This window comes from Jaculus jaculus, chromosome 18 (assembly GCF_020740685.1).
Source record: "Jaculus jaculus isolate mJacJac1 chromosome 18, mJacJac1.mat.Y.cur, whole genome shotgun sequence".
In the NCBI taxonomy this organism is placed as follows: Eukaryota; Metazoa; Chordata; class Mammalia; order Rodentia; family Dipodidae; genus Jaculus; species Jaculus jaculus.
The window spans coordinates 24,821,774-24,835,172 of NC_059119.1; positions in this window are offsets into that span (position 1 = coordinate 24,821,774).

Below are 13,399 nucleotides of genomic sequence, written 5' to 3' on the forward strand. Positions count from 1 at the left end.
TTGTTTTAGAGCTGGATCCACACTAAGTCTGCAGGGAGAGAGGCTATACTTGCTGGCATCAGGTGGAGCTGCAGGAACTGGAAGTTTTCCTCAACCCCTGCTAACTACCTATAATAATTGTTATTATTATTTTCCTTCCTTTCCTCTTCTCCTACCTATACCTTCATCTTCCTCTTCCTCATTTTGTACTAGGCTCCTTGCCCCAAACAAATGAAGATAACAAAGATAATTCATCATGTCTTTTGGAGAAATACCTTTACTTTGTTTGGAGATTTATTAATTTTTTTTTAAATTTAAAAATGGGGCATATTTAAAAGGAGACATTAAGACTAAACACAGCTCTAGGAACACAGTTTACCATTAGCTCAGAAAACTATCTTGATCCTGCCATATACCTAGAGTTCTAGGGTCTAAAGAAATGTTTAATTATTGTGAGGAAAACACTCATGACCCAATGACCCACTAGGGATACAGAACATCCTTCCCAAGTGAATTTGCCACAGAAAAATGACGATAGAGACTCTCATGGATTTGTTTCCTTAGCACCTTGCATATGAAGCACAAAACCAATTCTGTGAGAATTGGCTGAGAGGGCCCTCGTGAAGGTGAGGTGAGTGTTTTGTCTCGATTAGGGCCCCTTGAGCTCTGGGGTTGTGATCAATTTGTAGAGAGGGTCACAGATTACTCTTTTGTTTTGGAAAGTTTTGTTGTCATTCTTTGCTTGTTTATTTTGATTTGGTTTTTGGGACAGGATTTCACTATGTCTCCTTAGCTGGTCTGGAACTGTCTGTGTAGACTGGAGCATGCAGGGACCCTCCTGCATCTATCTCTATGGCTGTTTGAATCAAGTGTCCTGCGTAAACTTTTGTGTTTTGACTGTTGTTCCCAGCTGACGGCAGCTTGAGAGGTGGAGCCTTGCTGAAGGAGGCTCATCAAGGAGGGTGGATCTGGAGGCTCATGAGCCCCCAACTTGCTAAGTGTTCATTGGTTCACTTCCCTGCTGCTGCTCTCACCTGCTGAGGCAGTGCCTCTGCTCAGGGCATGTTTTCCCCTGCCATCGCGGAGCTTCCTCTCGAGACTATAAACCAGAAGGAGCCCGTTCCTCCCCTCAGCTGCTTCTGGGGCCCTTTCAGCCCAGTCACAAGAAGATCACTATGACAGCCTTCCAAGATCTGGGATTACAGGTGTGCTATCGTGCCCACACAGCTTCTCAAACTGCGGTTTGTGACTCTACATGGAAACTTTTATTTTTTCTCAATTTTTATTAACATCTTCCATGATTATAAAAAATATCCCATGTTAATACCCTCCCTTCCTCCCCCCCCACTTTCCCTTTGAAACTCCATTCTCCATCATATCCCCTCCCCATCTCAATCAGTCTCTCTTTTATTTGAATGTCATGATCTTTTCCTTCTCTTATGATGGACTTGTGTAGGTAGTGTCAGGCAAGGTGAGGTCATGGATATCCAGGCCATTTTGTGTCTGGAGGAGCATGTTTTAAGGAGTTTTGCCCTTCCTTTGTCTCTTACATTCTTTCCACCACCTCTTCCACATTAGACCCTGAGCCTTAGAAGGTGTGATTGAGATGTTACTCGGTACTCCAGTCACTACTTTCCAGCACTATGATACCTTCTGAGTCATCCCAGGGTCACTGCCATCTGAAAAGAGAAGATTCTCTACCCAAAGTGAGAGTAGCATTAATATAAGGGTATGAATATTAAGAGAAGTACTTACTGGGCAGTTTGATAAGCATAGTATATACACTTATCCAGACATCAGCAGATGTTACACCCCTAGGGCTCATGGCTACCCCTGTTTTAAGTTTTCAGTATCAGGGATGTATTGCTCCCCCCACCCCATTGAGTGGACCTCCAGTCCAATTGGAGGACAGTTGGTTTCCACCATGACAGATATGTCACTATTGCACCCATTTGGCCTGGCTGACCAATTATAAGGCTTGCAGTGTCCACTGTTGAGTATCTTCACTGGTGGTATCGCTTTCTCCCATTGAACTACATGTAGAATGGCTTCTTCCAGCTTTCTGTCAGCTACATGGAAACTTTTGATCACAGTGAAAGACTATTGGATCCACAATGAGCAAAAATTAATTCAAAATTAAATGTGTAATGAATGTAAATATTTCAGGCAATATTCGCCTGTGTCTATAACATGACTTCACTGTAGCCTTGGTGCTGAGCACACAGCATGCACACATGCCGTCACACCAAACCATGCCAATGATTGATAGCTTGGCTCAGACTCAAGTCCATTATGTGTTATGAGTTGCAGTGACATAAAGTTTTCTGTTCTTATAGAGCTTTAATGGTTTAATTACAGAAAATAAAGACCTTTAATATTTCCTGCCACCATTCTTTAGCCTATAAGTGTCAAAATAGCATGTTTCTCAGCTGTATTGTGTTCAAAGTGTTTGATTTCAAAAATTGCTCCTTGAGGGCTAGAGAGATGGCTCAGTGGTTAAAGTGCTTGCCTGCAAAGCCTAACAACCAGGGTTTGATTCCCCAGTACTCACATAAAGCAAGATGTACAAAGTGACACATGCACCTGGTGTTTGTTTCCATGGCTGAAGGCCCTAGCACACCCACTCTCTCTCTTTCCTTCTCTTTTTCTCTCTGTGTAAATAAATAAATAAAATATTTAATTTTTTTTCTAAATTGCAAGTTGAGTGGATGATCTGAGTTTCACTTAAGAAAAAATCATTCATTGAATTTTGGCTTGAGATTATGACAGAATTTCCAACAACTTCTGAATTGGCCCAAATCATACTATGCCATTTTTTATTTATGAGAACTAGGATTCTCAGCATTGGCAATTATATCATCAAAATATCAGTCAACTCTAAAAAATATTGACGATGCTCTTTCTATATGCTGCATTATCAAATGTTCAGCCAAGATTTAATTATTTATGTGAAAATAAGCAATCATATGCATCTCATTAGTATGAATTAGTATGAATTTTTTTATCTTTATTTAATAAATGGAAACATTGTATATATACCAAATACTTATCTTAAATTAATTTCTTTATGGTTTATTGTCAGTAAATATTTCATTTGTATACCTGTTTTATATACCTATATATATTGCACTCTGATTTCATGAAAACTTCTTAAGTGAAAAGGGATTGTGAGCGGAATATTTTAAGAAGTCATAGACTAGGCCTGAGCTTGTTGAATGACTGTTTATTCCTTTTGGATATGACAAGAAGTATTACAAATTTAGAGGTTAGTTAAGGCTGGATCCTTCAAGACTTTAAAAGCCAGTGACTATGACAATAGAATAACATTAATGTCTCCCATCACCTCCCAAGATTTACTTTGGGAGGAATCCCAAAGAAAGCCTGTTTGGGGAGCTGGGGAGAGAGCTCACTGGATAACTAGCTTGTTTTGAAAGCATGAAGACCCGAGTTCAGTCCCCAGAACCCACATAAATATACTGGGTGTGGTAGCCTGTAATCTTAGCGCTGGGGAGGCAGAGAAAGGAGGCTGCCTGGGGCTCACCAACCAGCTAATCTAGCTTAACTGATGAGCTCTAGGACAGTGAGAGATTCTGTCTCCAGAAGAAAAAGAAGAGGAGTAAGAATGAGTGAGAGAAGGAGAAGTAGGAAGAGGAGAAAAGAGGGAGGAGGAGGGGGAAGGGGAAGGAAGAGAGAGAAGAAGGAGAGAAGGAAGAGGAGGAAAGGAAGAGAGAGGAGGAAGCCCGCTTCTGCCTACTTCATGTGTTTCACTGGGTCGGATTAAAATATCCCTGAAGGAAAAGTCCTGATGGTAGCTATTTTTTTCCCCTGTAAGGCCAGAAGGAATAAAAATGACAACCCTGGGTGTGATCATTGTAATGTGAGTATATGATATTGCTTTTCTTGGACACTGTGTGAAGCAGATCCCTCTGCTGTATATGTATCTGGCTAAAGCTGAACCGGGGCGCTGCATAGCCTTGTTCTCCCAGAGGGGCTCAACTGAGCAGGAGGAAGACGTAGGCAGGCTGGGCATGATGCCATCTAGGACAACCAATGTAGCAGTCTATGGGACAGGTGTGTGCCCTTCTCTAAATATCTAAGGCTGGTCAGCTACTCATAAACAAGTGGATGAGACTGAGGTCCAGGCAATCATTAGATCTATGGCAACTGATTCCCTACTAAAATGTCTCCACTGAGGGAATAGTGCCTGTTTTCTGGGGAAATGGTGACTCAACAGAGAGGAATAGGATGGGGACTGCATCTTGACCAGGCCGCACTATACTTCCCATCTCGCCTTGATGGAAGAAAGTGAAACGTCAAATAAGACATGCCAGGCACTGCTGACCAACAGTGAGCTGCCAAACAACAGTTTCAAAAGTCACAAACTCGAGTTATTCTATGAGTTTGGTCAAGTTCAACAATTTGGCATTCTGTTCTGGCAAGATCGTTACCATGGAAAAGTCATGCTCCCAGATTTTAAGTGGTATACACTATTTAAAAAAAAAAAAACAAAAACATGTTGTACAGCTTTGACAATTTCTAGCCCACCTGCAGAGCTGCACCTGTCCTGGGGATTATCATTTGTAACCTGGAGCTCTGCAAAGACAATGGCTGTGTATGTTGATTTTTCTCGCTCACTCTAATTCAATCTTTTTCTCTGTGGGGCTCTCAGTCTGCTGGTAGGAATAGGAACAAAGCACAGCAAAAGAGACTGTGGATAGATGACCTGGCTGTAAGCTCCTTAGATACTAGAACTGTGTGGTGGATTCTTATCCCTGGTGATGACTCTATGTGACGGGCCTGTTTCATCCCTGGAGGTTCAGGGACCAACATATCTTGCAAGATCCGAGCATCCACAGGATCTTTGGCTCAGATTTTTCTAGCATCCATGGATATGGATTACAGTCTTGTGTGTTCCCTGGTATAATCTGATCACATCCCCCTTGTCCAGTGGTCAGCCTGGAATTGCCCCTGGAGGATGATTCAACTTTAATGACAGGGAGATTTCACAGAGCAGACAGTAGCAAGTATAAAGGCTGTGCAGGGGACAGGAGACAAAGGTTAGGCATCACAACGGAGCCTCACCTGCAGTTCCCATCTCTATGAGCTTCAGAAAAAAAACAGATCTTGATTTTACTGATTTATCTCAGTCCATGGCTTTGGAAAATGCCTCTAAATATTTCATAGGCAGCTCAGCCCTCCTCAGAGCCTCCACAGGAAGCTCAAGTCCTTCCTCCTTGTCTCATTAATTCACAAAATGTGCTTTTGTTTCACTCGATGGAAAATTCCTTTGTTAGAAAAGAAAAAGAAAGAGAGAGAAGCATCATTTTTGTTCAGAGAGTGAGGTGCAAAACATTTTCTCAGCATCTGAGGACAACCAGACCTAGGTGAATGGCCAAGCAAGAGCATAGTGTCTCCCCAATGCTCAGTCCTCTGTGTTTTAAGAGGCTAAGCAAGTGGGCGAACATCCTCCTAGGACACAGATCACTGCTGACCCCAAAAGTGTGAACTAGTGAGCTGAGGATTTCTGGAGAAGTGTAACCAATGCAATGATTATGTATTATAATAGAGGATTTATTCGAGTGCTTACATAATAGAGACTGGGTAGTCTAAAAACAGCCATCTGCACACCGAAGATGCAGAGAACCAGGTAGCTATTAAATCCACAGAACTAGAAAGCTCACACCTCCCAATCTAGTACCAAAGGTCTGGAATGTTTCTGGAGAGTCACTGGTCTTAGTCCATGATGAGAGGACCAAGAAGCTGGTTTGTAATGTCAATGTAGGATGAAAGCAATCGTGGCAGGGCAGCAGAAATGGGACAGATGACACTCACCAGCAAGAAATGGAGATGGGAAGCAAAACACAGCTGTCTCCCTTAGGCCACTTTATATCTGGTCTGCCCTGCAGAAAGTTCCATCTCTTCTGGGGGAGAGGAGAGGACATCACCCCTCAATTCATTTTCTTGTAAATTCCCTCACAGACTTGTCCAGAAGCATGTCTGAAGTGACTCTAGATCCCATCAAGTTCACAATCAAGATTAATCATCTACAACTAGGTTGTAGAATCCTCCAGTCTCGATCCCAGTCTCCCCAGGAGGGAGACCCTGGGACACATGTGCAAATCTACATTGTGCTTATCATTTACTGCTTAGGCAGTGAGGCACAGATTTCCTCAAATTGGTGCTGCTCTCACTCTTAGTTAAAGAACCTGCTTTTTCCATATGGTGGTGAAGACCGGGCAATTCGATACCCATCAGAATGAGAGGAGAAAGCCAAGTGTCTACCACAAGACCAGTCAATCCTTCCATATCTTCAAGGCCACAGGAAACATTACAGAGAAAGCAGCGTATTAAATATGACTGCCAGCAGAGAACTTTTTCCAGGGAGATGGAGGTAGACACTTAGGAGACTCAAAACCCAATAAAGCAAAAAATAAGAGGCTGCCATGAGCTGAACACTAAAGACGATATATGACATTCCCTCCAAGTTTCAGGGAACATTTCAGAAGAAGTCCAAAAAGAATGCAAGAGCCACAGGGTGAGAAGGTGTATCATGAAGCATTGTACTCCCCACAGGAACTGACTGGTTCATTCATGACCCCTCTGTGATTATGGTAACTCCCACTGAGGAGGACTCTCAGTAGAATTAGGGTGGGAGAGAAGATATCAAAAGATAACCCAATGGGAATAGGACCAACTTGCAATACAGTCATATTACAAAGTTCCGAATAAAATTATATTTTAAAAAAGATAGCCAATTAAGATGAAAAGTTCCAAGTTGTGTGTCTGTGCACATGAGACATTTAATTTAGGCTTGAGAAGTCATTTATCAGTTTTAAGCAGAAGTATATGATGATTCTGATGACATTTTGAGAGGGTAATTTGGCTGTTACCCAGCAGAGGCAGGAGGATGAACAAGGTGGGGGCTTTTGCAGGAATTCATGTCGAGCTGATTGTAGTTTGGACCCGGGATACTGGGGGTGGTAAAGTGAAATGTGGAGTGGTTAGATTTTGAGTATATCATGAAAATGGAAAGTAGATGTGCTTGGCTGGAGAGATGGCTTAGTGGTTAAGGCATTTGCCTACAAAGCCAAAGGACCTCGGTTCAATTCCCCAGGACCCATGTAAGCCAGATGCACAAGGGGCACACATGTCTGGAGTTTTTTTGACAGTGGCTAGAGGCCCTGATATACCTATTCTCTCTCACACACACACACAGAGATAAATAAATACATTTTAAAAAATTAAAGGAAGTAGATGTACTGGTTGATTGGGCCCAAGAAGTTTGGAAAAATGAAAATTTGAAGGAGTCTTCTGTATTTTGTCTTGAGCAACTAGGACAGAGGAGTGGATGTGTGGAGATGGCACCCTGCACAGGGTAGGGGAGATGCAGGGCAGCCTGCATTCGTGCTGTGGCTAGGTTTGAGCTTTCCATTAGATATCTGAGTAGAGAAGTTTATAGACAGTGCAGATGTAGTTTTCAAGTTCAGGAAGATGCTTAAGGTTGAAGAATTACATCTGAAAACTGTGATTGTTTTGCTGGTTTAAGCCCTGGGGCCCAGTTGAGTAGCTAACTCGGGAAGTAATAGGGACAGAAAAAAAAAATATTCTGATAGCATAACCTCAGAGGAAAAGGACTCATGAAAGAATCAGGGAAGAATGCCCAGCAGGGCGAGACTGACACCAAGAGAAGCGTCCCTCATTCCAGACAAAGAGGATGTCCCAAGTAAGAGGGAATGCACATCCTACTCAACATGGCCAGTGACTGCTCACAGAGACACGGCATTTAGCCAAAGGTGGCAGAGCAAAGCTGCTGAGGGAGGATTTCCCGGGAAGCCAGTAGTGAAGGCTGCGGCCTTCCTGCATCCTTTCGGCTATGCTCCCAGAGGACACTCAGCCTACAGCAGGCTGCTCCAGTTGACACTGAATCACGCGTTGTTAGCTGGCTCAGATCTTCAGCCAGAGGAATCTAGTATCCCTTAGGACCTGTAAGACTTGGGTACTTGCTAATCTACTGAGCAACACTTGTTTAATCACATGTAATCCTTATAAAACTGGCCCAATTACAGGGAGTTGCATTCAGAGGGGGGAGAAAATAATAATATGATATCCAAAGAGCATTGACAAGCAACTGAATTCTCTATTGAGGCTCTTTGAGAAGTACTAAATGGGGATTATTCTCTAACCCAGAACCCACATTCTGAAATCTCTTCCTCGAGTCTCTCTCTATGACCCTTTCATTTATGAGGTGCCCAAGCAGTCTCTCAATCTCACCTCTTATATCTACACAGTCCAATAAACTCTGGGCAAACATGACCTAGGCTGCCTCTTTCCTCTGAGCCCATCTCTCCCTGTCTCCGTGAGTCCATTTTATTTCTCATTTTCCTCTCATACACAGCTTTTTGCCCTTTCTAGTGCAGGTTAACTTAGCCTTCCTGGTGATCTTTCAATTTTCTTCTCTAACTAAGATCTACAAAGCCAAGGCGAGAAAGCTGGTCAGGCTAACACAGAAATCTGAAAGGAGAGGGAATAGATAAACAATGACTATTACACGCTCCAGGGAGCTTACTGTTTCCACAGGTGATGAGACTTCTGGCTGCATTGCATTGCCTTGTACTGCCAACTATCCTCTTAGGGTAGAAATCTAGTCTTTAATGGCCTCCCTGGCTGTCTTATCTTAGATGGGACCATAGAAGCATCTTTAACCTAAATGCACAGGACCCATCCTGCTAAGCCTTGACCATGTCTGAGGAATGAGACTGTACTTATGCTTTCACTCGTTTCTTTTTCCTTCTGAGCTATGTGTCTTGATTTTCCCCTTTGAGGATTTGCCAAAGATAAATAAATAAATAACATTTGCAACCGCCTGTTGCTTAGAGGTTTATTGAACTCATCAAAAGTTACTTAGTGCATGACAGAGAAACACAAGGTTAATCTCAGGTCAAGCAGTCTCAAGTCCCATCCAGACAGGTTTTTTCCAAGCATCATTTTCTGGCTACCACTGCTGGCTAGCTGGGTCACCTTATACCCAGAAAATAGCTAAGGGAGGGTCCCTGGGGCTCCTAATGAATCACTGAGGTCTGCAGTGGGCTCTCCAGTTTTGTACACGACGGTCATTCGGGGGGCTGTGGTGGGATGAAGGGCTGCAGTTGCCAGCGGCTGCTGCCATCTGCCGCCTGCTCAGGACTGGAGTGAGTGAGGGCTACTGACCTCTCCCGCTAGGCACTTCTGGCTCGTGGAAGGGGCAACGCTGACCTTCAACTTAAGGAAGCAATACGGTCTGCCATTGCTTCTGCTTAGTGCCACCTTGGCAGTAGTGACGAGGTGAAATTAAAAAAAAAAAAAAAGTGCCACCCAAGTAGCAATCATAGCTTATTTAGTACCTCCTTAAACACATAATCCTACATCCCCGCGGACTGAAAATGACAGCCGTCTCCATGGTTACAGAAACCCATTTTCTAGGAGAAAAAAAAAAATGACAAGATGCTTCAAAATGAATGCTCAGAAGAGAAGTGGAAGTTTGGGGATGAGGTGTGCACTCTGCGGCAGGCATTGGCTTCGCCACACTCACTGCTCCCCCTCTCCCCAAAAGGAGATCCTCTCTGGAGTATCGAATACCAAATGGATGAACACAGATAGCCTCCAGCCGCACGCCGCAACCCCCCTCCTCCAGCAAACCCTTCCGCATTCTCTGCTTATCCTACCAGCGTCATCTTAGACGCCCGCAGGTAGTCCAGCGGAAGGACTGACTTGGACTTCGTCACACCTGCTGGGATTCTGGGATCAGCATCATCTTGACCCCAATAAACACAGGTCTAGGGGCGACTTGGTTTCCTCCGCTCACAAGCCACTTATTTTCCATCTTCCTTCCTCTCCTTCCCCATTGCAAGGGGAGTAATAGCCGTGTAACTACAGAGGTATCAGCACACCTGACCTCAGCCTCAGTGAGGTGGGAGCTGTACCAAATTCCGGGGCTGCCCCTTTCGTCCCAACCACCCGTTCCCCTCCCAAAGCTGGCCCAACCTCCTCTCTTGGTGTGGTGCGGACGTGAGAGGAAAAATGTTCGCTTGAACAGATCAAATGCTGTGTTCTCATCTAGGAGTCGTGCTGATGAGCAGTACAGGTGGGTAGCAAGAGTGCAGTGACTTTTCCAGAAGCTTCCCAGCATGTTTCTGGGCAGTGCAACCAAATACCAGTAATGTAATGGCAAGCCACGTATTAGGATGTAGAGCCAACACCCAGATGATGAACAAGGAATTCTGCTGGTAGTTCAGTCTGTCTCTACTAATCATTGTTTACATGATTATTCATATTATTCTTTTAAACAGCTACATGGTGTCCTGTCATGTGACTCATTCCTTACTAGCAGACATTTATATAGGTATTCGCTTGCTGCTTTTGGTTACCAAGAGTGTCATAACAGTTTGTGCTATTGTTTTTGGAGGTACAGTCATAAATTAGAGTATATTTCTAAATTTTGGATTAATTCTGCCATACGTGAAGGCATTTTTATTTATAATATATGCTTCAAAGCTACAACCTGAAAATACTATAGTAACTTAAAATCTTGTCAATCAGTAAATAAAGGTTTTTATTCTATTTACTAACAGCAAGCACTATACCTCTGACAGTTTTACTCATCTGGCATGTGACAATCAATATCTAATCATTTGATTATTTATTAACAAATATATTAGTGATGTTTTTAACTCTTAGTGTATCTTTTAAAATATTTATTTATTTATGAGGAAGAGAAAGAGAGAGATATAGAGATGATAAGAAGGAGAATGGGCATACCAGGACCTCATGCAAATGAACTGTAGACTTATGTGTTATTTTGTTCATCTGGCTTACATGGGTTCTGGGTAATTGAACACAGGCTGTCAGGCTTGGCAAGCAAGCACCTTTATCCAGAGAACAATCTCTCCAGCTCTTTTTCTCAGTTTATTGTTTTGTGGAAATTTTCATAGTTTTGGTACTTACTGGATTGGTATTAATATTTTATTTGTAATATTGTTTTATAGATAATATTTGTAATTATGGATAAGGAATTTGTATGTTTGACACATGCTGTTAAAACTGTTTCTAAGATAGTAACAATGTCCACTCTTTTCACATTCTAACTTTTTTAATGCAAGAGAACAAAGGAGAGGGAGATTGAGAGAGGGAGAATGGGCATGCCAGGGCCTCCAGCCACTGTAGTCAAACTCCAGACATGTGCACCTTCTTGCACACATGTGTGATCTTGTGCACTGTTTCAGTTTGTGCCTCTGGCTTATGTGGGAGCTGAGAGTAGAACATGAGTCCTTAGGCTTCGAAGCAAATGTCTTTACCACGGAGCCATCTCTCCAGCCCCCACAGGGCATGGTTCAGGGTGGGCACTTAATAAGCGTGTGTTTAAAACTGCGTGCCTGACTTGTCCACGTGAGCCTCAAAACTTTGCTTGGTTTCATTCTTACACAGAAACAACTCTTCATGGTAAAATTTTCCAAAAACATCCCTGTCAGATCATGGGTGGGCCTTATGTCTCTACAGACTACTGATGAGGGATAAGAATCACCTCTGCCATGGTCTTCATGGGTGAGATGCAGAGTTATTTGGATATCACAGGTGTATTAGTGTAGTAGCTGTGATTTAAATATTAAGTAAAGTACTTGGTGTTATTTCTTTGGACCTCAGCTCATTATCTGTGGTTTCCTCCAATGTGTTGGATGGTTTGTTCAGCTGGAACCTCCTCTTCATAGAGAGGCAAATTTTTTTCAATGTTTGGCTCAACGTGAACAAAACATAATAGCAATGACTTATGTGTACAGACTAATTCTTAACCGCTCAAGCCATTAAGAAAGATCTTGACACAGACAAATATCAAACAATACCTTTGCCATTGGAAAAGTCAATCTTTTGGTTTGGAGTGTGTATATATGTGTATATGTGTGTATATAGTATGTGTGACATAGTGGTGTGTGTATACATGTGTTTGTAGATGTGTGTGCCTCTGCTCATGTCTGTAGAAGCCAAAGGAGGAAGTCAAATGCTTTATTATGTTGCATTTCTGCCTTCTTCTCTGAGACAGAAACTCTCACTGATTCTAGAAGCCTGTCACTTTTCAGTTCAACTAGTGGGCCAGTGAGCCCCAGTGAGTCTCTTCTCTTGATCTCTCATCTGTACTAGGGTTACAGGTGGCTGTATCTCACTTCGAACATGGGTGCTGGGGATCAAACATAGGTCCTTTGTGCTTGCATAGGAATCATTCATACCCATTGAGCCATCTCCCAAGCTCCTGAAAGAGATCAATCTTTAAAGCTGATCTGGGCTGGAGAGATGGCTTAGCGGCTAAGCACTTGCCTGTGAAGCCTAAGGACCCTGGTTTGAGGCTCCATTCCCCAGCACCCATGTTCCCCAGATGCACAAAGGGCGCACACATCTGGAGTTCGCTTGCAGTGGCTGGAGGCCCTGACATGCCCATTCTCTTTCTCTCTTTATCTGCCTTTTTCTCTGTCTGTCACTCTCAAATAAATAAATTAAAATAAACAAAAAAAATAAAGCTTATCTTACGTTTCCCTCAGAACCTTGGCTATCTTTGGGCCACATTTTGGGACTAGATCTGGATCAGTTGGTGATCAGAATCAGGAAGAAATAGAAATGCAAGCACATCAGAATTTCAGCCTGACTTTTTGAGAATATACCATATTTACCATGTTACATGAGCAAATCTATTACAAGAGGTTTTACTCAGCATGGATGCATTAAGTAGAAATTCACGATGGATCTTTTAGAAATACTGAAGAATGTGAGAACTCAAGTTATATTTCTTATAAAATATAAATTACCACAAAATGTGTTTTTGTTTTCTTTTTGTAAATTTACCTGTGTGTTAGTTCATTTTTTTTGACCTGAACATTTTAGGTGTGACTGAAGATAAAGTGTATTAAAAATGATTACTTCCTTTTTATTTGTTCCTTGGTATGATCTGATACTATGGAACATCTTATTTTGAGCAAACAACTAAAATATCAAAGCAACATTTTTTAAAAGTTGAATTATGGGAAGACAAAGCACTAAAAATAAGTCAGACTCCTTGCTGTCAATGGATAACTAGAAAAAGGTGGAGTTAAGGTTTGGGCTTGGTAGGTGTGTGGAACGAGAGGATGTACTCAATACAGAGCAATCCTGTGATGACTGCATTCCTCATGGAAAAGAATGGAAGTCACCACAAGCCATTTAGGAAGGAGGTAGAGTAGGAGAAGACCCTGTGTGGGCTGTGGGACAGTCTAATTGGGGAGACTTTTGTCCCCTACCTTGGAGGCTGGCCAAGGCATATGCTGGGTTCCTGGCCCTGACTTCTAATCTTGTCACATTTAATTTTGTTTCATCTTCCTGTCTCAGGGAAGACAATTTTTAAGCTGATATTAAGGCACAGAAG